Below are 27,308 nucleotides of genomic sequence, written 5' to 3' on the forward strand. Positions count from 1 at the left end.
TTTAACATTGGCAGAAACCGGATCAAGTTTATTTAGCATACCACTGCATTGTCAAACAGTTGGAGTGAAGTTGCAGGTTGCGTGAGTATGCATGTTAACTAGTGGGAACCAAGGCTTATTCTTTGTGAAAGGGGAGCAGCAGATTGCTGTGCAAGGCCAATGTTAAAAAGGCAGCTGAATTTAACACCATCTGGAAGAAAAGATCCCTTCACGACTTTCTCACACCGTCAGACAAAACTAGTGTCTCTTGTTCTGAGCCCTTGTCTATGCAACCATACAATACTGAGTCATTATACTTTTGCTGAGAGAAAATTTGAGAACACAATATGGGTAACCAGTGAATGACCAAGTTTCATTGTGCCCGCTTAAGTCGATTGAAATCTACGTCTAGAGCAATGAATGGCAGTATTGTTTTCCTCACCAGGGCTGTACTAAATGTCAGCACAGTGTAAAGAAAAACTTGAAGTCTGCAAATAACTTACCAGATCTCAATTATAATATTTTCCCACACTAGAACTAATATCATTGCGAAGGGGTACAATGCAGGAAATGCAAAAAAAAAAGTCAAAAATAATGAATTTACTTAGAAGTTATTTTAGTAAGATAAACATTTTAATTTTCTGATGGATAGTAACTTGAATTCAGTTTGTGGGTTGGGTTGAGAGGTGGAATCTATTACAGAGAAACTAATGTTACAAAGATGCTTCTTATGTAATTAAAACAAAACAAAAATACTTTATTCCACTCCCCCCCCCTTGCCTCCTACCCCCTCAAATAAATAGTTAGTTGTATGGTCCCTATTGCTAAAGTTCAGCATGGAACTTGTAGTGTGTATCAATGTGCTGCCAGCTCAGGTTCTAGTTTGTATTTTGACAAATGCTGCTCTTCCAAAGTTTAACATTATGATTGACATTGCAAAGGGACAGAGCAGACATACATCCCCAAAGATATGCAAGTCACTGTTCAGAGCTTCTTGATGTGGATCCCCATACCCTTAGAAATACTTCCCCTTTTGAATTAACTTTTTCATTTACTATTTTTTCCTGTTATTTTTGCAAATCAGTTTTTAACTTGAGGTTTAACATTCACACAAACCATTTGGCAGCAAACAGTTTAGAAGAAGGAAAGGACGTAGTTCAAAAAGATTGCAAGGAGTTGATTATATATGTTTTATTAGGATGTCTGTTTTAAATATAATTGACTTTGCAATCTTCTTATTGTCACCAAGTGTCGAATAGTTCTTAACATGTACTTGCAAAACAATGAGTAATTGCTGTTTTGCTGAATAATACATCTGAGTTGCCAATGTCAAACATGTTATTTTGTATATTTCTAAACAGGAATGTTAACTGCAGGTTTTGACATTCAGCATCTTTTCAGGAAATACTTAGAAATAGGCTATTAAAATGATATCTGTAAAAAAGTAAACACAAAGATAGAGCATGACCAAGTTTTTTTTATTAATCCTCTTTATCTAACAACAACATTAGCAAAGAAAAAGAACTCAAATCAAACAGAACCTAGATTTAAAAAAAAATCAAAATCAAAACAAAAAAGGAAATCCCATAATAGTGAGAGTACTGTTTCAAGATTTGTGAATGGGCATATTCGCCAGGGCATCAACCCCCTTTTGAACTTACCATTAGTATGCATTGTAATGAGACAAATGCATTATTTATATTTGCAATGGCTTATTTCTCAAAATGTTTCTTTTTCATTGTTTTTAAGCAGTGCTTATATATTTTATATGCTATCATTAGTGCTTTGGTGCTTTCACAAAAAGAGATGAAAGTGAAATTCTATTTTTTTTGTGTAGTCTGATTATGTTTTGTAAAAAGAAACCATTGAAATAGCCAGCAAATGGATGCTTATTGTCTTTGCAGACTAAATATAACTAATGAACATTACAGGAAATATTTACTTTTTAAGAACAATGACCTTTAAAAACTCAATAAATAAGGGTCTTATGATGGTGACAATTTTCTAAGGCTTTGTGCTATTTAGACCAGCATTATGACTTAGGGGAAATTAACTGGAAAATTTCCTCTGCGTCTCCCTTTTTCATTTAACCAATAATTCAAACCCACTAAAATTCTGTTACCTCCAGATTAGACTTTGAGATTAACCACCACTCAGGTGAATTCAACAAAATGAATGAATCGAGCACAAACAAGAAAATGTAATATTTTAAACAAATGTTCCGTCGAAAGTTTCCAAAGTGAGAATTCACTTCGATTAACCGCATTAAAGAAGTATTACTGTGATTGGACTAGCACTGTCGTTTCTTCAGTGTCTGAGATTTTAACAGGTGGCTTTGTTAGCCTACTTTTCTGCTCATCAGTCCTTGACAGCATAAGTTAAACAACAGAAGCCACGGAGATTCATATCAGCTTATAAAAGGGACTTTAGTCTTTAGAATATTTTTTTCTTCCTCTTGGGTACTATTTGACTTTCTTGTGAAATTAATAGCCAGAGATGGAGAATTGAAATGAAAAGTATATTGGTGCTGTTATTATTGATAATAATGACTATGCTGACGGCATGCCCTTGGTATAGGGTAATGTTAGGTAGCGTAATTTTTTTTGGCGTTGTCAGGCCAATGGTGAGGAATCTTTAAAATCTGTATACAGGTATTGACTCTTTGGGGAAGATAACTAGTTCTAAGACATTTGTTTAAAAGAAGCATCGCTGGGTTTGGTGGCCAGATAATTTAGCTGAGCAACAGAACAGTATCTTATTGAGTTCTAAAAATAGATGAGCTTAGCAGCAGGATTGTAAGGTGCGTGTCATGGGAGGTGGATTGAGGATACAGTAGACGGCAACAGCAGAGGCAGCCAGCCCGCCGCTGGGCAGCACAACACCGCTATGTGACAGTCCCTAGCCTGCCTTCTATAGCAGCAGTAGTGACTCTCCCCTCGCCTTAGTGAGCGCCTCTGATTGGTGTTTCCCCGGAGACGGACTGCCAGAGCTTCGCAAGCTTGTGCGCCGGCGCGCTCCCTTACCAGTTAGCGGTTCGCGCGCTCATCTCCCTTCGCGGGAGCGAGCTTCAGCTTGGGAAGTTGTGGTCTCCTCCTCTTCATCCCAAATTCGGGCGCGTCCAAGTTTCTGCAGTTTCCCCTCCCCTGCTGACTACTTAGCTTCTCTGCTCAACTGAGCTCACCGTTGATCAGCTTCGATCTCCTCTTTGTATCTGCTCTGATAATCACTTTTCTATCATCCTCTCTTCCTCTCTTTTTTCTCTCTTCTTCCTCCTCTACCACACATACATGCACACAAGCAAGCAAGCAAGCAAGCGCGCACACACACACACACACACACACACACACACACACACACACACACACCTTGAAGGAGTTTTTGACCCTTTCCTCTCTCCCTCAGCTATCAGATTGCAGAGTAATTGAGTTGTGGTTATTGACTTATCTTGATGTCACACTGTTTTTTATTCACCCTGGAAAATCTTTTTAGCTTAGAGGCACGGGATAGAAAGCGGGCTTTGCTCGTTGGCATCCCCCGATCCAATTAGCCACAGGGCCCCTTCCTCCGGGTAACAGAGAAGGTGTGATTAAGAGTTCCTTCTTGTATCTTATTTTTTCTATTTTTTTTTTTTTACCAGTCTCCTTTATCCAGTAAGATATGAATTGTATTGATGAAAATTTGGCAAATATGATTTGCTGCAAGCTATTACTAATGGAAAGAGGCAACTTTCTTAAAAGCAGGATCTGTATATGCGTCCATACTGGGCCATTTAGTATTAGGTACGTAATACAGCAACTCTTTCTTCTTCCTCTTCCCTCACTCACACAAAAGCTCATTGCTCATCTTTCCATCATCAGATTTGCTATAAATATTAATCTCCTTGTTTGGTGGGGTACAGTATGCATTTTTTAAGAAAAACTTATTCAAAGATTACTTAAAAAAAAAAAAAAACTGGGTCTTAAGCACTTACTAAAGCCAGTTAATAACATCATGCATGGACATTTAAACTTGTTGTAAGTTCCAGAGAGGATTAGAGAGAAATCACGCTGTGCGCAGCTAATGATACCATCTTAACTCTTTAACTGGGAGCTAAATCCACCTCGTCTGGCGCACGAGCTCCCTGCTCTTCGTCCGTCCCGCGTGAATTAAGGAAGAAAGAGGAAGATCGCAGACAGCTTGACACTTGCTCTTGGAAAAGGGGAGGGAGGGGGAAAGGGAAACATTTATTTATAGTGAGTTTCAGGTAAATATGTCTATTAATTGTGTCACTTTTGTAACTTTAAAGTCGAAAGTGAACGTTACTGTCCTTTGAAAGAGCAATAGGGGCCAGCAAACAACACCTCGCGCCAAACTTCTTAATTCATAGATATAAGCCACAAGTGATGGGCTTCATTCCGCTTGTAAGAGAATGGTGAGGAAGGTTTATTGTTTACATACAAAATTATGTTTGAAGTCAACACTAAGGTCTGAAACATGTTCGGGTGGGTAGTGCGTTAGTGCCTTGTTAACAATAGCCGCTTTTTGCCACTAGTTCTCAAAGTAGCCAGTCATTATTTCCTTTCTCCAAAGTAGCTATCCGATATTTAACAAGTAAACCTCAGCACAAATGGTAAATGACACTTACTACGATGGCAAATTTCAGATTGATTACAGTTTTAAGAGGGATGGATCTGAGTTTGAATGAACTTTCTGACAGGACAGATCAGAAATAGTTTTAGCAAAATGTTTTGCAAGTGTTGGTACATCATTAAAACACACACATATCAGAACGTAATGTTCTTTTGATTCTGTCTCTAAGTAGCTGACTGAGGTCTTGTCTTCATTACTATTTCCTGCTCAAATACTCACTGACATAGGCAAACGAGTATTTAATTGCAATTTCTCTTTTTGCTATTTTCTTTTGAAACCTTTAAAACTCAGTAAAAGGTATATTTCTGTTTCCCCAAGTGATTGGGCAGTAAGTAATTGGAAAGCAATAAGGATTGATACGATACTTTGCCTATTGGAAATGAATATTTCTATGATCTATCCAGAGTTAGATTGAAGGAATTCCTTCAAGTCAGGCACAAAAATTACTCTCAGCATCTCATGTGTTGAAGAATTAAAATCTTTGTTTTTAAGGAGGTGAGGGAATGAGAGGTTTAAGGGAATGCTGTAGAAAGTAAGATTTCATCAGAAATGAATAGCACTAGAAAATGAAGTTTCTTAAAAGTTTAACACAAAAGGTAGATAATATTATCAATGAATAAACTTATTGAATATGGCTTTGATAAGAATACCAGGCCTAGTTTGGTGGAAAACAAGGTTAACCTTGCTTTGAGTATGCTTTTTGTGGGGATATTACTTTCATGAAGACAGAGTAAAAGGTTTTAAGCAATTACAAATCAGTACCCCATACATACATGCTGGTAGAAATCAGCCAAAGTAGAGCTAGAATGAGGTTGTGTTTTTTTTTAATCTTTATTTAAGTATAAGTTCCAAATGTATTTGTAAATTCTACAAAAAAAAAAAAAAAAAAAAAAACAACTTACTATGCTTTAATCTATGTTATTCATTGAAATAGTGGTTTTTAGACATGTCCTGTTGTAGAAAGCAACTTTCATAGTGTTTATGCTTTGCATACAATAGGCACCCAAATACATTTATTTGAAAGGACATGATGGACCAATGAAAGTGCTATTAGACTTAGATGTGAAGAATATAAAGTTCAATAGAAAAAAGTTGAAAAAGTTGAAAATATGCTTTCAAATATCTTGAAAACAGTTGAAGAAACCTTAATTGTAAAGTTCCTAAGATAGCTCACAAATATTTAGGGAATATGGATTTTTGGGGAATGGATTACATATTTTTGAGAATTTGATATATATTCATCTTTCTGGTTTTATAAGTAACTAAAGATATATTTTCTTATGTGAAATATATCTATGGAGATTAGAAAGTGTCAGTATTATTCGTAAAGTATTTTGGAGGAAACTAATTATGCAGGATTTAATTACCTTGTCTTATAAAATGGTTCTTAACATACTTCCTGAGCATGAATATAGATTTTCACAAATGTCTCAAAATAAAGTTAGAAACTGCTGAGTGGCTCAGTTCTCTGCCCTGAAGACTAATGCTCAATTAGAGTCTGAAGTCTGAGTTTGCAGATATGACCTGGGATTCCAATGATTCAAATAGCATAGGGCAAATCCTGCATATATTTCTGGCCGATTTGTCTCAGATGGACTAGCTGCTAAGGGAGGATCCACAGCATGACTGAGCTAACAGAAAGCAAGTCATCTCTTCAATAAGGAATCCCTCCATTTGCATTCAGTGCTCACTGACATGATAGAGGACTTGGGTTTCTGTGATTTTTCTGTACTTCAGCCTTAAGATCTATATTGTTGTTTCAAATATATATATATATATATACATATATGTATATATACATATATATAATAAGTGAAATATTTAGATGCTAATCATCATCACTGTGTCAAAACTATTTCTTTACCAACTGGAAATGTGAAAATTAGCACACTTTATGTGAAATTTCATTTTAGAGTATTCTGTTAAAATGATGTCTATGTTAATACTGACTTTTAAAATTCCATTTTGTAGTTAAAAGTTACAGTCTACATAAAGTGTGGCTAAGAGAAAAATATATTTATGCTTCTATCATTTTTAAATGACTACATACTGGATTACTAGATATTAGAATATCTTGTGCATCACTACATTATTAACTTAATTTAATGCTCAGAGTCATTACCACATTCATGGGTGTCTTTCTGATATCTCTCCAGTCCACTGGATTTTGAAGTGTGATTATGTAAATTTTTTACTGATAAATAAATGACTATAATTGTAGTTGAAATACCACTCAAATTCTTAAGACCATGGCATCTAAATAATATATTATGCATTCCTTAATTATTTATCAAGACTAATTCAAAATAACTGTAGGGCAAAGCATACATTTATTTTTAAAAAGCACCCCTTTTTTTGCACCAGGTTCAAAAATGTTCCAGATGGCAAAAATTATTGGGTGGGGGATCAGCAAGAGGTTTGGAAAGAGAAGTATACAAAAAGAAAAAAAATTATCCCTCAATTGTAAAGCTCTAGATCAGTATCTCAAAGATGGCCATTTTTGAGGCTTGAATGCCAGTCTGGTGGTAGATGAGTTTATATAGAAATATTTTTTAAAAAATGTGAATAGAGGAAAACTTAATTTTAAAAAATGTATCCCTCCAACAAATCACAAAATGAGATCTCCCTTTCTCTTGCTATTTTATGAGTACAATGGAAAATTGCAATCTTTATAATTGTATGGAAAGATTAAAACTGTACCAAACAGATGGTGCTAAATGTAAATTATAGTTAGCCAACATTCAGTATAGATGTTAAAAAAATCACAATAATTCAATACTGGATATTCAACGTGTCTAACAGCAGAAGATTGAATTCAAAAATCCTGTTTGACTATACCTTTCAAGGCAACAGTGTGTATGTGTCTTACCTGTGTCAATTCTACTTGCAAAATCTATTCTAATCAGAGTGTAAACATCATCTAAAGAATTCTAAGTTCCCTGTGCTATCCTCATTTCTTTTTTATTCTGCAGACTGGCCACACCTTATCTAGCTGCTAATGAAATACAGGAGATTGATTGCATAAAATCTGTAGGGGAATATTTGCTGTACCATATATAGTAAGCCCTGTTTGGTGCATTAGCATTTTGCCATTTTATGCAAATTCAGGGAGAAAATGACTCATGTATATGATTTAAAATGCATCAGCAATAACTCATACCACCCTTATAAGAAAAAAGAAATTAAAAATTCATTAGAAAACTAGACTGGTGTCACGACATGGTTAAAACATTATTAAAGCATATTTCAATGTTTTGCTTACACCAGTGTTCTCATCATGGTGCCACCATTTCATGACAAAGGCCGTAGAGGAGAAAACATTCAACTTAAAATGTCTGCTGGCACACATCGCTGGATTTGTGTGTCACTAAACAATGAGCGAGCATAGCCTGGAATGCCAACTATTTAATTAGCACTTTTGGAAGCCATGCATAGAAAATAGCTCATTTACATGCATCTGCTTAGCGATTATTCCCATAAAAAGCTACCAATTTTTTTGTTTAATATATCGAGCATTCTACTACTCCACCAATGAAAAAATAAAAACACGTTATTATTTTAAAACTGAGAAATTCAGAGATTTAATTAAAACATGCAAAAGTCTTGATATTTCTCTTCAAGGTATATTTTAATTATTTAATTTAACCTTAAGTGTGCCATAAAAGGCTGGATGCAAGTAATAATTAAGAACTTCAAAGGGCAACGGAAACCCTCTAACGGTCCTTGGTTTAATTAAAGGCTATTATTAGAAAGCTCTTGAATACACAGTTACATTTAATGACAAGTGGAGACTAGTAAATGCAGAGTTTGAAAGATATGTGTCTTATTTCAAACATTACCCATAGACTCTAGAAAGCATTATTTATATATTCCAATTTCAATGTAAATGATATATATTTCTTTTAAAATGCATATTTATCTCATTTCTAAAATATGTTTCTTCAAAATACTTTACTTTTAATTTTTAACCAATTCTCTTCTGGTGTCTATATGTTTCATAAACAAAAATAATGTTTCTGAAAAAAAAAAAGAATTTAAATGATTTTAGCAATGTGAATACATTTTCCAGTCATTTTTGAGTATGTTAGTACATAGTTAATAAATATATGCATATAGGATATGTATACGTCTCTATGTATAAAAAGACACATCTCTCAACACAATAGATGAAGATCTCACTGTAGTTTAAAATATGCTTCATTTGTAAATCTAATTGTTTTCTGACCTAATACATAATTAAGACAAAAGCTAGAAACTATTTCTACAAAATTCATATCCATTTCATTTATATGATTAGACAATAGGCCAAAGAAAACAGGTAATCAGAAACATATTTTAGAATATAATAATCTACATACAAAATTGAAATAGTCCATTTATACCCCTTTACTATAAAATTCAAATATATAAATTTGATTAGAATACTTGGTTTGACCAAAATGCATTCATTTATTTGTGGGTTTGGAGGAATTGAGACAATTAAATACATGTGCATATGTATTATCAATTGAAAATAAGTTTTAAAACATTTTAAAGTCTATTTGGAATACTGTACCAATCTTAATTTATAATTACATTTCCTAAGTATGTATATAGTACAAATTGACATATATAATATGGGGATAAAAATTTAACTCATGAGTGAACTTTTCTATAAATTTCCTACCATTTCCTGTATTTACCAGAACACAAATCACTAAACTTGCAAAGGATTCTCTGGTCATTTATATGTGAGTGAGCATGTATATTTATGTTGTCCTTTGCATGAGAAAATTATGGCATCAACAGACCATTAGTATGGCATATGCTAAGGCTTTTATTTTTCCAGTAATGATACTTTTGGCCAGATTTATACCTCACTTTTTCCCCCTTTTCCTTTCTATGACAAAAAAGCATATTTTTTTATTTTGTTTGTTTGTTTTAGCTATCTGGCTAGGTTAAGACATTCATATAGTAGCCATAGGATAAAGCCCTAACTGGCCCTCAAAGGGATTGAACCCTAGCCTAAGTAACAATTATAATCTCTGACCAAACAGATGAAACAGTGCATGGTGATATGTTTTTACATTTTAGTTAATGTGGATGTATTTTATTTCACTTTGATTAGTCTATCTAATCTGGGATGACATAATACTTCTAAGTCAAGGAAAATGCTTACATTTTCAGCTAATTATAGAAATAATAAAGGCAAGTCATTTCTCCTCCTGTCTAAGATAATCCTTACCTGTAAAATAATGCTGATAACTCCAAGTGATACAATAGACCTAAATAATTCACTCTAAGTAGAAGGTGAAAATATGTGTTTTAAGGAATGGTAAATTTCAACTGCACTCAACAAGCATGTAATAAGATCCTCCTTTATAGGGGAAATGGTGATAAATGTTAGGGATTCAATGATCTAACACAAATCAACTTTTAAGGTGTTTACATTCTACCTGGGGAAAAGAGAGGATGGGAGGATGCAAAATTAACGTAAATAAGTGACAAGATAATTTGAGGAGGGAAAAAGCAAGGGAATCATGAAAGGCTTCCTGTAGAAGTTGGCATTTGAGTTAGAGTTTAGAGGAAACTAAAAAATCTTAGGGTGGCAGTAAGGAGGGAATGCATTTTAAGTATGCTGCAAAGATTTAGGAAGATGGAGTGCTACATTAAGGAATGGCAAATAGGCTATTTTGACTGAAATGAAGAACATGTTAAAAGGAAGATGAAATGAATCTAGCAAAGTATGCTAGAATAAGATAATGATGAACTTTAAATGTCAGCTGAGGACTATCTAGTTTGTCCTAGAGGCAATAAGGAGCCACTAAAAAGTCTTAAGCATCATAACATAGTCATCCTAATGTTTTAGGAAGATTATTTTGGCAACTATGCAAAGGATAAATTAGAGAAAGGGAGACTGGCCACTGAGAATCCAATTAGAAGGTTATCCCAAAGATGTAGGAGAGGCATGATGAGGTCCTACATGAAGGTGGTGATCATATAAACCATGTATAGTTATGGATTAGACAAATGGTCAGAACCTAAAACTGGTAAAACCCAGAAGCTCATTAGATATGGGAGTATGGTTCAACAAACAATTGAACAGAAAATTGCATCATTGAATTTTCTTTTGAAACTCAGTAGCCTAAATAGATTTTTTCATGTTGCAACATTTTAGGATGGAATGAATTCTATCTGATAATACGCTAAGTTCTTTAATCACTGTATTAACTCTCAGACCACTAGGGCAAACATTAGTATCTGGCATACAGTAGTTGCTGGATATTTTGTATCTTGGAAGCCCTATGAATTCTTATTGTCAGTATTCTGTAGCAACTAACATTTAAATTCTAAGTGGCACAATGGATAGATCCCTGGAACTGGAATTAAGACCCATGATCTAATCTATAACCTCCCATACTTTCTAGATATAGGGCAAGTCAGTTAATTTCTATTTCAATTTCTTCATTTGCACCTGCTATCCAGATTTGTTGTGAGAATAAAATATAACAATATTTGCAAAGTACTTTGCAAACATTAAGAATCTTCCTTAGAAATTTTCAAAGTGCTAGTTAAATTATAGCTTCTCCTGCTCCTCTTCTTCTTCTTCTTCCTCCTCCTCCTCTTCTTCCCCCTTCTCTTCCAAATAGTTGATGTATACTTAATTTTACAAATATGGTCTGATAAGCACTGAGGAGACTCTAAATCATCAATAATTTTGGCAACAAACTACAAACTGAAACAAAACTTGGAACTATTTAGATTAAACTCATCCATCCAGGCCATACTCAAGATTTAGATGGAAATGGAGAACCTCTTTTATACAAGTCAATTTATTTCTGATACCATATTGTACTGGATTGCCTATGCTGTGTTAAAAGCAGGAACTATATATTGAGGAAACCCTGGGAGAGCTCTTGGTTAATAGGGAATCAATCAACTTAAACAAGTGTTTATTGAACACTTCCTATGTGCTCAGCCCTTTTACTAAATGTTGTGAGAGAGTCAGAATAAGGATAAGACATGATCCCTGCTTTGAAGAAATTTAAAATGTAATTAGGAAATCCACAATAATGCATGTAAAATAATTAATGGGAGATATAAAACAAGATGTAAATGCTATAAAAATATCAAATAATGTAAGCATTTTTAGAAATTCAGAGAATTGCAATATCAGCAGGATTTTATAGGAAATGTTACTTATAGTAGTATCTTGAAGAAGGGGATGGATTTAAACAGGTAAAAAGGAGTAAGAGGACCATTTTAGATCAGGGGAAATAAGACCAGTGAATGGAGATAGTAATGAGATACATGTTTTTGGCACAGTGAGGAGGGCAGCCTGGGAGACAGAAAAAAGGTCATGCTCAAATTGGCTAATAAAATCATAAGGCTGGAAGGCACCTTAGATACTACCTAGTTTTAAACTTTCCTTTTACTGATGAGGAAACTGAGGTGCAGAAAGATTAAATGACTTGCCCACTGTTGTACAAGAAGTAAGTGGTAGAGCTATGATTGAAATTTAGGTCTTTCAAATATGACATGTTTTGCATTGTACCATGCTGCCTCCCAACTGAGAACTGATTACTAAGAGATTTGGGACTTGGAAAGAAGAGATGCATTTGAAAGGGAATAGAGAGCCACTCTACAGTGAGAAGAGTACTGGTGACATGCAAACTGTTTAAGAGAGGCAGTTCTGGTATCGGTATGGTTGAAGTCTGGTATCAGACAGGTTGAAGGAGAGTAGACTTCCAAGTTAAGAAAGAGATAGAAGACCAGTTACTAGATCTTGTGGGGCATGAGATGATGAGGGACTGAATTTAGATGGTAGCTTTAGCAATGAAGGGGAGAAAATGAATATGAAAAAATTTAAAGGCAAAATTATGATTTCATAAAGTTTAGCCTGGTGAACTGGAAAAGAAAAAGGAGTTGGGTGGAAGAGATGCTTTTGGACTATAGACCATAATATAAGCTTTATTTACTTCGAATGTGAAGTTATAATGAAATAGTCTATTGTAAATAAATGTCTAATAGGTAGATTTTAGAATGGAAATCTTATTAGAGAACAGAATTAGAAAAACACAGATTTGGACAACAATGGCATTAAGGCTGAAGCCATAATGTTGAATGACCTTTCCGACGAAAATTTTGTGGAGAAAGTAGAAAGAATTTTGGGAAATCATCCTGGAGCAGCCAAAAGAAAGAAATAGAACCTTAACACTTGTCACCTGTGAAAGTTATTTTATTTTAATAAAACTAGCCTAAATGACTGTGGAGACACAAATGTCTCAATATCACTTTTGGAACCAGTGACAGTTCTGAAGGAATTATTTAAGTCTTCTGATTATGAGTATATAATAAAAGTATATACATAATGTCAGAATATGTTGACCTCTCCTGTGTCACTGATTTACATAACAAACTTTCAGGCTCTTCAAAATCCAAAATGGCCAAAGAACCCGGGAACAGGAGAAATGACTTAAGTCAACTTTCAGCATTTCAGTGCATTTTGCAGAAAGGGTCTAAATTAAGCATATAGTTTTGTTGTTTATTTTACACAAAGGAGTCCACCAACATTTGCCATAAATTCTTCTAAACTCTTTAGGAAGGCCATCTTCTGTTTATGGTCCAGCGTGGAATGCTGCTTGCAGTAAGCTTATTGAAGGCATCTGCTAATCTCTGGTAAATGACTGGATCTTGTTGACTTGACAGTAAGGTTTCAACCAATTCTGAGTATTCAGCCCGATGCAAACACACTAATGTATAGAATGCTTTGCCTGCTGCAATTGTCATCTCTATATTGTGCTTTTGCAATACCAGCATATCAAAGACCAGCTTAAGAAAGTGTCTTGTTGCTACAAAGAGTGGTGATTTTGTTTCTTGTGCTTTTGCCCACTGTTCAGCTAATGGAGTCAAGGCCTCCAGACAAAGCTGGCAAACCTCAGAACTCATTGATGTCATTCCCAATTGTAGGGAGTACATTAGGCTTTAAATAGGTCCCCAGGAAGCTGTGGAATTTTCTCAAGAAAGATCTCACAGATAAATGTAATTAACTTATAGTACTGATTACATAGGGTTGGAAACTTTAAAAGATCTTGGGACATCAAAGGCAAAATTAGGTTTACTCCATATAAAACAACATCCGCTGCTGAAATAGATCTGTTTGTCGCTTGTCCTGGTTCATGTCCTCTAAATACTTCATCTGTATCACTGAAATCTATGAATTCTTTTGACAGAAGATTAATAAGAAGTTCCATAATGAGAAGAAGATCTTGATATTGTTCCTCTTCTGCTGTAACGTCTATTCGCTGCCGACCTAGATTATTCTTGGAATACACTTGCAACAGAGTGAGGCAGGCCTCATACAAGTTCATAGCTTTGGACTCTCCCAGATAGCAAATCTGTTTATGTGTAACTTCAACAAAAACTTCTATTATGAGATTAACAGTTTCTGGGGTGTTTTTGTAAACTTCCATCAGTCCAATTCAATTGGTGAGAAAATCCATCAGGAAATTAAAGAGGATTGCCACATTGTCAATCTGAGTAGCCTCAGCAATGCCACATAGTGCCTCTAATGTGGCAGTTATCTCTTATTTGACCTCTTCTTCCTGACACATTTGCTGAAAATTTTCTTGATTTATCACATTCAAGAATCTTTGCTAAAGTGGCTGTAGAACCTCCGTCCAGTACTGCTGTTTTGTATCAGTGTCCATATAAGCAAAACCTTCTAAAACTAAAGCCTTCATAAGTGTTCTCTGCACAGAACTTGATAATAGGTGAAGAGGTGGGCTTCTTCTTGCAAACTGTTTTGCCAAATTCCACCAATTTTCATATTTAATTACTAAGTTTGCCATTTCTCTTCTTCCCACCAATGTAACCAGTAATTGTACAATATCATTTGCAAGATCCTGCTCACTACTCTATATTGCAAGGTTACTGATGACTTTTTCTAAGAGGTAGCCAACAATCCACTGAGAACCTTCTGTATCTGCTCCAAATGCTGTATTTAATGGCAGACTTATCTGATCATACAGTTTTCCATCCACCAAAAGATAGGTTTTTGCCCATTGTTTCAAAAACCAAATAATATCTTTTCCCATTTGTAGACTAAGTAGATGTGTTAGATTTGCTCTTATTGCTCAAGATTCAACTTCTGAAACCCTTAGTATGGCAGACAATAACCTAATTACAGTATCTGTTCTATTGCAACCTGGGATGGAAGAAGCCTTCTCTCCTGGAGATCCCAAGATCTGAAGTGTTGTATTAATGTCAACTTCAGTTGATTGCTTAATGGAATATTCCATTACTTCTGGAGGTATTAACAGAGTCTCTCCCTGAGTATCATCAGCTAAAGGTAGCCTGTAACTAAAATAATCCAGTGAATATCTTCATATAGATCATCAAGCACTTTGTTATCAATGGCACCTGAACCAGGTGAGGCAAGTAGCTGTTGTCTCTGTAAATGGCCATGGAGTATTACTCTATCTTCTAATAAACTTGTAAGAAGAGGTGTACAGTGTTCTGTAGCAATTCTTCCTAGCATTCCTACATTGGGTAGTTGGTCAGAAAACTGGTCTCGATCATCTTTTGGAAGTTCACTTATTTCTTCTTCCTCATGTGAGGCTACACTATTGGCAGTCAAATTCCTTGTACCATCTGGAGCAGCTAGGTGGCACTGAATGTAGGAATTAAAGAACTGAACTGCATGTTGGGTAAAGAAGCCTTTATGGAAATGTTTGTCATCTTGAACCAAAGTAAACCAGGACTCCAACAATTTATCATATGCTTCCATGTCATCTTTATCAAGCACTTCTTCCAACGCAGCACTTTGCCCAAAAGAACAAGTGAGATATGTGAGGCAATTAACAATGGAAGAGAAGAGTTCATTTGGAATGGTAGTTAAAACATTTCAAAGGAACAAAGTTATAAAATTGCTGATAATGCTGGAGATCCCCACTGCTTCAGAGCCTTCTATTTCAATTCCATTAATGGTATTCAGTAGTCCCTCAATGAAATGTGCCAGGTAATGTACTTGAGAACCTTCATCAGGAAAGATGGGTCCATGAAGAGAGGCTAATTGGACTAAGCACTGAAATGAATCTTGTGCCATATCTGAATCTTCTCTGATTTTACAATGTACTATAAAGAAAAGATCCATAACTCTGCTGCCCAAGAGGGTCTCATGCTAGGACTCTGTTGGCTTTAGCATCACATTTTGTGAGGATTCAAACATAGCTATATAATGTCTACCCAAATTTGGTGGAAGAAAGTTCCAACTTAAAACCTGATTTGCTAGTGCAAGACAATGCTGAAACACTGAACACATTTGAGCATTTAGATTTTCCCATTGGCTAAACTCTTGTAGCACTTCAACAGTTAACATGAAAATCAGTCAAAGGTGGTCTTCCTGAAAAATTATTTTGCAGTTACCATGAAATTCCATGCTTAGTCCAATGTTGCTTGTTTTACTTGAACTTGAGAACTCACTCAACAGTGCCATTAGAATGGAGCACGCCAGAGTTTGCACTGTGGGATTGCCACTGCTTATCAACTGGCTGACTTCATGGAAAATGCTTTTGCAGTCAATTGATTTATCTAATGATCCCCGTTTTATTATTACTGCTACTGCTAACAGAATTTGCTCCTGAACATACTTCTGAAGGTTAGGCCTTTGTAAGACATAGGTTAAAAAGAATGCTTGCAGTGACTCGATGCTACCTTTTTCTAAAAGAATCCATTCTCGAACAACTGCTTCCAGTATTGCTGTGGCAGCTTGAAAAGGGACATAGTCCACTTTACTAGTTTCCAGGATATGCTTGTAAACTGCAAAAGGTGATTTTGATTTCCTAAATGATAAGAATATATGCTCTGCATGCTGGCATTGTTCATTATTGACCATAGAAGGTGGTGCTATCAGAACTTTGGCCACGTTCTCCAGCTAAGCGATCAATTCTGGGGGCCCCAGCACCACCGCCATCATGGTCCCTGTTCAGGCCCTGTTCGGGAGCCAAAATGTAATGTCCAGGCTAGCTCCCTGAAGGGCTTAGAATCAGCCAGAGTCAGAATAAGCAAAAGTCCTTGCCCCACTTTGGGCGCCAAAATGTGACATTCTGTTGTCTCTAAATTGTGAATCGTTTTCTTGGGGTCAGATTTCTTGGGGAGCCTCTGGGGAGGCAGCTTTAGTTTTAGTTCCAGTACCAGTAATCCCCAAAATGCAGCCAGGAGTTAAAGTCCAGATCCTATATTGTGTCCTTCAAAGTCTTGAATCTTTTCCGTCAGAATGTCTCCAGCCAGCTTCAGTCTCTAGCTCCCTCTGAATCCAAAGCCTCTAGCCAGCATGAGGGTAGATATGGGAATGAAATTTTGACTCTGCCTCCAAGAGTGTGGGATTGTGGTTTTCCCAGAAGTCAATCCTAGTTGTGAATCTCCAGGAAGTCCATGAGCAGGCTTTTCCTTTAGACTTGTGAATCTGCTCTTGTCCAAGTGTCCCCAGCTAGCACCACAGTAGATCTTCCTGAATCCTGGCTCCTTATATCCTCCCAGAGAATGGTACTCCATGGGCTTGTGAAAACTCCTTACAGAACCAATGAGTAAATACTTTTAAAGGTGTAAACTCCTTTAAAGGTTTGAACTAAAGGTGTGAACTCTGAGATAGAGAATTGTTAAGTACCGACTTAGCACCTAGTAAGGATCCTAACATCATATAAAGAGAATAAATACAAAGTAGTAATAAGAAACAGTTAGAAAGGGAATCACTAATTGTTGGGATATCAGGAAAGACTTCTTGTGGAAGGTTGTGCTTCAGCTGTATCTTGAAAGAAGATTTTCTGAGGTAGAAGTAAGGAGGGAGCATTCCAGCTATGGATGATGGAGTGTTTAGTTGTGAAGAATGGAGTTGGTCATTTTATTTGTTTCACAAAATTAAAGAGGAGTAAAGTTAAAGGCTAAGTTGTAAAGGGCTTTACAAAGCTATATCTTTTATCCTAAAGGTTAAATAGGGAGTCACTGAAGTTTATTAAATAGAGGAGTAACCAGATCAGATCTGCATTTAGTAAAGATCAGTTTGATATCAATGTAAAGAGTGGCCTGATTGTTATAGCAAGAGATTGGAAGCAGGGAGACTTATCAACAGGCTATTGCAATAGTCCCAGTGAGAAGTGAGGAGTATTTGAATTAAGGAGAATCTAGTTTAGTGAGAAGGGAGCAGATGGCGAGATTTTGTGCAGATTAGAATTACAAGGGTTGGCAGTTGACTGTATACATATGCCATACAAGAGAGTGAGGATTTGATGATTATGGTGAAATTATGAACCAGAGACACTGGAAGGTTTATGGTGCCTTCCACAAAAATAAAAAAAAATTGAAGAGGTGGGTGGAGGATCTTATAAATTCAGAGGAAAAAGTCAAAACTAATTTACATTGATAAGTGATATATTTTCTAACACATGCAAGAATATCATAAATTAGTCTTCTATCTAAATTGATTCTATCTAGAATAATATTTAAATTGATAATATCCAAAGTTTCATACTAATAAAGCACTATTCTAAAAAGAACCTTGACTGTTTCTTACCAAGATATGAATTATAAGATTAAGTAATATATTAAAAATCTCTTGATAGTTTGCTTTTAGGTCACAAGAGAGAAATGTGATGAAAAATTATATTAATAAATAGAAACAACCCAAAAGATACAAAGTGTAACCATAATTAGATTGTTTTAGTGAAAGGAAGCATTAATTTTCCAATTTAATTACAATAATTCTACCAAAGTAGCTTTTCAGAGATCTCTGGTTTATTTTAACTGATCATTTTATATTTATGCAATATGTTCACAATGAAACTGATGAGCATTAGTTTTCCAGCTTTGAAAAGATTTGTTAACTCTACAAAAGTTTTTATATAATAATTTAACTATTGTAATAAAGGTACAGATAATCATTCAATTGATGCCAACATATTATCTATCCAGTTTCTGTCAAAATATCAAACTGCTTGATTCTTAGACATGCTTGAAAAATTCTTGCAGTGCTTTTCTACCTTTGCCATGAGATCAATGGAGCTTTGCTTTAATTTCCTAAAATTGACCATATTTTATCAAAAATACTACATCCACAGTAATGATTATTTGGTCAAACTCTGTAATTTGTAGAGCTACACATAGTAAGTCTGTGGACAATGAACCAAATCAAGAAAGAGGGAGTACTACATTAGTTTATTATCATTGTGTATACCTGGTGATGTATAAAAATAAGTCAGATTGAAAAAAAATGAGTGCTTTGATTTATCATTATTAATTTATATAATCAAATAATTTGACCTGGAACTAGATAAAAGGTTTTGTGGTTCACTAGAATTAAAGTGATTTCCTAGCCAGTAAGATCCTGTAGATTCAACCTTTTTGATAATCAATGACAGACAATCCAGATAATTTAAACTTCCAAGTGGAAATTTGAACCTAATTATCTGTTTAGGCTTAAAAAACCAGGGATGGAATGATGGAAGCATTCAACAAACAATTTTAATCTCAGTTTCATTTTGTGCTATGTAGATACAGAATGACATTAGTTTTGGTGATTGATTCTTTTTTTTTTTTTATTTTGAATTTAAATACTAAAAAATAGCATTACAGAGAACACAAAAGCAGAATTCTGTATTAAAATATAAATCTTCATTTCGTATTTGATTTTCAAAAATATATACCATACATCACTTTCAAAATAATCCTGTTTATTCTTCCTCCTGAACTTCCTTCTGTTTTCTTCTGCATATTTTAAGGCTTCCCTTTATTTTTTTGACATAATTATTTTTAGCTTCTACCTCCTAAAAACTGAGAAAGAAAGAAAGAAAAACCTTGTAACAACAACAGCGAGAATAACAAAATATAGTCATGCAAAATAAATCCACTTTAGAACCATGTCAAAAATATGTGTCTTTTTCTGCAACTTGGGACTATCACTTCTTCAGAAGCAGGTATTTTGTTATGGCAAAAAGTCCATGGGTATTGTAGTTAGTCATTTCATTAATCAGAGTTCTTAAGTTTTTCAAAGTTATTTTTCTTTGTAATGTTACTATATTAAAATGAATTCTTATTTTACTCACTTCATTTGGTTTTACTTCATCCCTTCCAGAATTCTCTGAAATAATTTCTTTTATTGCTTCTTATAGCATACTAATATTCTCTTACATTCAATTAACACAATTTGTTTGATCACGTATCAATTGTCTAAGAGGCAATCTAAGACAAACTTTAGTTTTGGTTCTTTGTTTCTCTTTCCCCTACCCTTTAGTCTACTAAAACTTACTGCCCTACTTCCCTTCCCCAGCCTATTGCCATGTATTTCTAAACCAAATTATTTTTTCAGATAAGAATGAGGTTCACCGGATGCACATTCTTCCCATGCCTTCTTCTGTGTTTATAAAATCCTCTTCTCACTCTGCCAAGTTATGAAAAATAAAAATTTCCACTTCTACCTCCTTTCCAAGGTAGTTTTTTTTTTTCCCCTTTGCCTTCCCTTCTCTTCCTTCTTCAAACTCTCAGAATAGACCCTGCTTCCAGGAAGGTTGTTTTTTATTTAACTTAGTGCCTTTGGAAGACATAAAAGTTCTAAATGTACAACAGCTTCTTCTTCTCTTACTAGAATTTAGTGCTTTATCACCATACTTTCTAATAACTTAAAAGAAAAACTAATTTTCTAGGTTTCTCTTGATTCTTGCACTTGTTTTTCAAAGTCCCTATTCAGCTATTATCTTTTCAATGAAAATGTTTAAAAAGTTCTCCATTATATTAATGACCCCTGTTTTCCTTTGTATTATTTTACATACACTTTTACAAGGTGTTTTTAATTATAAGACTATTTATTTATTTTTTATTATAAGACTATTTATTTTGCTTTAGTGAATATCATATTACATGTTCTCCTCTCATTTAAAATAGAAACTACCAAATCTTATATAACTTTTGTATGTTATATGCCACTTTCTAGATTCTTGCATTTTTTTCTTAAATGAGAGATTCTTTATAGGGCAATTTCTTCATAAAGATCTTTAATATGGGAGTTCTGAATTTTAGCTAAAATGTCCCTGAGACTTTCATTTTTCGGTTTTCTCTAGGAAGATAATTCATTAATTTTGCACTCAGATTCTAATAGATCTGGGCACTTTTAATTTGTAAGCATTCATATTGTGAAATCACAATACTGCCCAAACTTTTAAATTTTTTTAAATTATGGTTTTCAAGGAGTTCGTTGATTCTTGTCATCTCTCCTTGACTTTTTTTTTTGTCAGTTGTGTTTGATACCATGTGGCTTACATTTTAATATGTTTTTCTCAGTATTTTGATTTTGTTCTAATATTTCTTGCTGTTTCATGGAGTCATTAATTTCTCTTTAATTGATCCTATTTTCAGCCATCTATTTCACGGTTGAGTTTTATCACTTTCTCTTTTATTTGTTCTCCTTCCAATTTTTTCCTCAAAATTTTTTCCCACTTTTTATTTATTACTTTATTTCTCCTAGGTGTTGATTAGTCCTTTGGAAAATCCATGTTTTTCCCTTTTTTCTGCTTAGAGTTTATATTAATAAATAGTTACTTCTTTTAGGAGAATATTCATATTTATAGTCATTATTATTATTTTTAGTAACCCACTTTTTCAAAGGAGGGATCTTTGTAATAATATTTGATGCTTATAGAATTACTCATCTTTTCCACTATATTTCCTTATATATTTCTTATTTAGGTCTTTGTGACAGGATTGAAGCCTGTACTTTCCTGCATTTGTGGCTGAAGTGGTCTTGTTCCTGGGGGCTCTTATTCTGACTTCTTCCTGGAGTTTGGCTCCCTGGACTATTGAGATTTAAAGCACTGGATTTTTAGGAGCCTCTTTGGTGTCTAAGGCTGAATATTAATTAAGGATCTCAGAATCCCTGATCTGACTTGTCTCAATCTTAGTTTTGTGTTTTGCCATAACTCTTAGGACTTTCAGGTTGTCTATCCTGAGGATTTCTTTGCTCTGACTTTGTCCAACCCTGGAACTTTGCAGCAACACATGATTGTGCTGAATCTGCTACAAGCTGATACTGATTATGGCCTACTTTCCTTTGCCCTTCAGTTCTATCTGACTTTTTGTGAAGTTCTGGTTTGAAAGGTGGCCCTTAACTATGCGTTCTCATGGAATTTCTTGACATTTAGTCTTGTGTAAAATTCAAAATTCTGCTGGAATGGTATTCGGGAGCTGGGTGGTTTGCTTCCCATTCCGGCTGCCATCTATTTGGAAGTCTGTTATTTTCATTTTCTCTTACTTGCTATTCTATGCAAATTATATTATAGATCATCATATTTCCTTTTTCAAAATAAAGGCCTTTCCCTTCCTTCTGCCTCCAGCTGACACACACAAAATGGATGATATTTGGTATTAATAATTGAGAAATATTTTCATTTTCTTTCTAACAGTTGCAAACTCAAAAAGAGATAATGACAAATTAAAATCAAAATGAGCAAGTTTTTCTTAGTTTTCATATACATGATAAAAAGATTAAATAAATACCAAAACATTTCTATTGTATTGTTTTCTATTTTAAGAGATGTGGAAGAAAATGTTTTATTTAAAATCATATTCATTGACAGTTGATTTGAAAATATATTAATAACATGATAATAACTCATATTTATAGTATTTTAGAGTTTGCAAAGCATAGTACATATGTTACCTCATTTAAGTCTTACAGCAAATTCTGTGAAATAGCTATGATAAAATTGGGTTTTTAAAATTTTTTTCCACTTATTACCCCTCTCCACCCAAGAAATTTTTCTGTGACCCCAGGTATATAGGTAAGTAATAGTTATACATATCAAACATTTACTGATAAAAATGATAATTTTGTGTTCTCTACATTTACTTATGAGACCCCATATGGGGTCATGGCCCACAGTTTAAGAAGCTGGGTTATAGAGAACATTTTTCAATCTTATAGATCATAGGATCCATGATTTTGAATTGTAAGGCACCTCAAAGACCATCTACTCTAATCTCCTAATTTTACAATTAAGTAAGCTGAACCTCAAGGAGGTTAAAGGATTTGGCTAGGATCACAGAGATAATAAGAAACAAAGGCAAATTTTGAAAAGTTTAATAATTCTAATTCTAGCATTCTATCCACTGCACCAAGAATTAAGAAAGGATATAGTATGGATTTGTTTTTCAGATTTATTTAAGATCAAGAACACATATTTATGAATATTTTCATGATTTATATCTTTTGGTATATATTGAAATATCAAAAACTATGAGGTATTGAAGGAATAAGATATGTATGAATATATTATATATATACATATATATAGTGCGTTTGTGTGTGTGTATATATATATCTATGTATATGTATACATATACATATATATATACCATACCATACGTATATAGTAAGTTTATATTCTACTTATATTACTCTCATAACTATATTCTAACCATCTGTCAAATAGAAGGTATGGGAGCCTAGAGCAAAGCAACGAATGGTCAAACTGATATAACTGTTAATGTGGTTGAGGTTTTTTTTTTTCTTTATTGTAGAGAGAATAGTTACCCCAAACACAAATAGAATAGAGTAAGTAGATTCATTCAGGACTTGCATTTGATGTTTTGTATCTAAAAGACCCATGAGCTACTAAATTATTTTTCATTTAAACTATGTTCAACCTATCTTACAGGTATAGATACAGACAGAACAAAAGAAGAAAGTATATAACAATCAATAGATCTGGAATCATTGTTTAAGTTTCTGTATTTTCACTACATTCTCTTGTGTCTGAGTTTTAAACCTCATATTCAGTCTTATTTTGGACTGTGGGTAGTAGGAAATAGAGAGTCAGTGTTAAGATGATAAAGTCTGAACTCTGCACCAACTGTAATTTGGCATTGCCCTTTGTGACAGTCCCAGGGTTAATGTACTGCTACACCTTGGATTAATGAGTGCCTACATCATAATGATTAAGTCTTTTAGTTTAAGGAGAAAAAGGGTGCTCTTTTCTAGTTAGTTAAAGGTTTGAAAATATATACATCCTAAAGGTAAGCTTTAAATTGCAGACAGTTATGAAGTAGCAAATTGGGTTGTCTACATTACAGCTTGAATAAGGATTCACTTTTCTGCTATATCAAGAGAGAGAGAAAAGGAGGGTTAGTAATGTTATGAGACTTTCTAATGAGTCCCTCTAAGAGCTAGAATGTTGAAAATAGAAATAGTATACATGCCATATCAGTTTTTCTCCTAAAGAAGAAAGGAGGAGTTGCTAACAAACTACTGAGAAACAGAAACCAAGTTAAAGGTGATGTTTTGGCTGTTAGGCCTTCTTCAGGCCACGATCTAAAAAACTAACATTTTTCTATTTCTTCTCCTGCCTAAGGAAGGCCTCAAAGACAAAATGTTGCCTTTAACCTTATTCTGTATTCCACTGAGTATTTTAAAGACTAGAAAAATGTTGCTGGGGCAAAAATGATAAGGCACTGCAAGATCAGAAGAAATCTGCCATTATTTTTTCTTAAATAAGCAGAGTGAAAACTTCACCCACAGAATTATTCTGAATTCAGTGTTCTGGCAAGGGACTTCAGTAGTAAATAAGTAAGAAAGCTCCTGACTTCAGTGAGTGAATTTTTGGATGGAAATTTTTTTTCTCTCTCAGTTTGGTCTAATTGAGCATTTTAATATTTATTTCCTGGTATATTTTATTACTTTTGGCTTATAGTGAGTGTGATATTTTAAAAAATAATATAACATTTAAACTTTTTGAGAATTAACTTCTTTCAAATTAACTTATTTCAAAATTTTATAGAAAGACATTTTGTTATTGTATCGCTTTTGAAAATTAGAAAATATTTGAAAACCATACCAAAAACACTGTCACAACAATGATTAGTGAATGTAAGTGCTTGTGTCTGTGTTTAAATTTAGGGTAGTTAGGTGATTCAGTGGATAGAGTGCTAGACCTGGAGTCAGGAAGACTCATCTTCCTGAGTTTAGATCTTATCTGAGATACTATCTTTGTGATCCTGGGAAAGTCAGTTAACTCTGTTTGCCTCAGTTTCTTCATCTGTAAAATGAACTGGAGAAAGAAATAGCAAGCCATTCTAATGTCTATGCCAAGAAAATCCCAAGTGGGGTCACAAACAATTCGACATGATTGAAGAACAACTCAATAGCAAAAATACCTGAATTTAACATCTATAGGCTACTAAAAAGAAAATAATTTAGAGTGCAGAAAAATTAAAACCTGAGGGGCAAAAAAGTATTTACTCCCCAAACAACCTTCTTATCTGTCTTGTAGAGATGAACATGGTCAAAGCCAAATAGGTTCATCTTTGATAGACATGGCTTAGGGTATTCAGGAATTATATCTTTCTCGGGTATTCTGTTTTAAAATTCAAAACACAGTGTATAGAATTTGAAGATTTTCTGAAAATAAGATGGTTACAAAATTAAATTGATGGGTTTTATGAGACACTTGTTTCTCCATAAAAGAAATCCTATTATTCATTGATTATTTTGAAATATCAGATGTACTAAGAAAAGAAAATCAAACCACTATGAATAAAAGTTGTGCCTTTGAAAATAATGTATATTTCTATTTGTTTCCAGAAGTTCTTGAGGAATTAAATGAATGAAATATAAAATGGAGCACACTGGATATTGGGCACACATTGGATATTTTTAAAGCTCTTTTTCACAAAAAAAATTCTGTGAAGGCAATTAATGACATCTTATTTTATTTTATTTTATTTTTGTCTAGACCTGTGGTGTTATTGGTTCAAGTATTCCCAAATAAGGAAAATTCTTCTACCAATGTAGATCAGCACCTCCTTGGCAATTTGTTGTTTTAGAAAGTTGCCTAGGAACACTAAAAATTTCTGATTTGATCATAGTACATGTCAGTGGCTACTTGAACCCAAATCATCCTGACTCAGGTATTTCTCTATTTTAAAATGTGTTTAAAATTGTAAAAGAAAACTGATGACACGGTAAAGGATTAATTCTGCCTATTAAAATAATTTTTATCAGTGCCACTTTAGTTATAAGTCCTATTAAGTAATGCAACTGTTGTAGCAAAGCAAGTAGCAACTGAGGAAGTGGGAAAAGAGTACTAAAACCCACTGTAAATGGGCCACTTTTGAACTACATTGTATTTGTATTTAAATGGATTTCTCTTAGAAACAGGAAAAAAACTATGTTCTTAAGGCTCTATAGATCTACCCCCCCAAAATTAAAATGTGTTCATACTTTGCAAAAATAATTCTTAGATTGTTTTTAATTCTTATACAAATTAACTTGAGATACAATGACTGGTCTGCTAATCTGGGTAGTTGTCCAAATAGTCAAATATTCTGGTTAATCATAGACAAGTTTCCAATATCTAAAAAACCAGGACAATCATTTGTATGATATGGGAAAACATTTATTAAGAATAATTTTAAAACATTAGACAGATATGCTTTTTATTCTCAAAGCAAAAGAAGGAAAAAAATACTTAATCCCATCATGATGCTCAAGAAAGAGGTTGTTGGCTTGGCTGATCAAGCTGGGTCTTATCAGGTGATTTCTGAAGTCATCTTGTATACATATTTTGTTCCTAGCTTGCAGTTTCAGAATCTCAATAAAATGATTAACTCTAGTTTTACACACTAAAGAAATAGATAATAATGCTCTAAGTGTTTGTTGACAATGTTTTAAAATATGAATGTTTATTAATTCCATGTGGATTGGCATAATTATCTGTATTTATCTAAAACAGGGCAATATTTGTAAGCCTTTAATAAGATTGTTGTAGTGTCTATTTTATATTATAAAATTGAGAATCGCATACTATTGTGAACGACATTACCATTTTTATTTATGTAGCAAGGAATTGGCCATTGAGAGACCATTCTCAGGAACATACTTTTTTTGACAGAGAATTTCTCTGCATTTGTGTGTGTATACTGACATATATATCAGACATATATGATATGCATGTATATATATTGTAAAGCTTCATTAAAAGTTTACGTTTGTTAAAATCAGGACCATACTAGAAAATTTGCAACATATGGTTACTCTACTAGAGAGTTTATTCTTCATAATTTCTGTAGAAAATTTGTTAGTGGAATTTACCAATGGGTGATAGACATACTCATGGAATTTCCCTGAGTTTCAGGATACTGCACATGCTGAGATTCAGAATATCTCAACTAATTTGTGGTAAACAGTTTGCTGGGAATTTGGTCTCCAAAGAGTTAGTCTCTATAATTTCCCTGAAAATAGTCCTATAATACTATAGATATCTAGAAAGATGTTAAACTATAGTAGAGTTAAAGGCTGTCTTAAAACACCATGTGTATATTGTATATACACATATAGACACCTACAAACATACATATGTGTACATGTATACACATGCATTTATATATATATATATATATATATATATATATATATATATATATACATGTAATGTGTACATATTATATATCTCCCAACATGGTGGTCAGAAGAAGCAGTATAAGGATAGTCTCAGGATCTCTCTGAAAGAACTTTAATATTGGATGTGAGACATGAGAAACACTAGGACAGGACCATCAAGCATGACATGCCTGAATCAAGGAAGGTCCTGTGCTCTATGAACAAAGCAGAATCATAAAGGTACAAAGGAAACATGAACTGTGCAAATCCAGAGCCACTTACATTCTAAATGTCCTAATGG

At 34.0% G+C, this 27,308-nt stretch overlaps 1 protein-coding gene and 1 pseudogene across 23 annotated transcripts in view; one reads left to right on the top strand and one right to left on the bottom strand.

Annotated features, from left to right (window-relative positions):
* The window catches only part of LOC141550964 (uncharacterized), a 272,765-nt gene that overhangs the window by 30,661 nt on the left and 214,796 nt on the right, over window positions 1–27,308 (top strand). For 2 of the 23 annotated variants that reach the window (XR_012484745.1, XR_012484750.1), the window contains exon 3: window positions 1–5,505. This exon is cut by the window's left edge and continues 3,546 nt beyond it. The exons of the other annotated variants lie outside the window; for them this stretch is intronic. The gene's annotated coding sequence lies outside the window, so the exon portion shown is untranslated. Of the gene's footprint in view, window positions 5,506–27,308 lie in introns of those variants that run through there. 23 annotated transcript variants of the gene reach the window in all.
* LOC141550963 (exportin-4 pseudogene) lies at window positions 13,050–16,564 on the bottom strand (annotated as a pseudogene).

This window comes from Sminthopsis crassicaudata, chromosome 1 (genome assembly GCF_048593235.1).
Source record: "Sminthopsis crassicaudata isolate SCR6 chromosome 1, ASM4859323v1, whole genome shotgun sequence".
In the NCBI taxonomy this organism is placed as follows: Eukaryota; Metazoa; Chordata; class Mammalia; order Dasyuromorphia; family Dasyuridae; genus Sminthopsis; species Sminthopsis crassicaudata.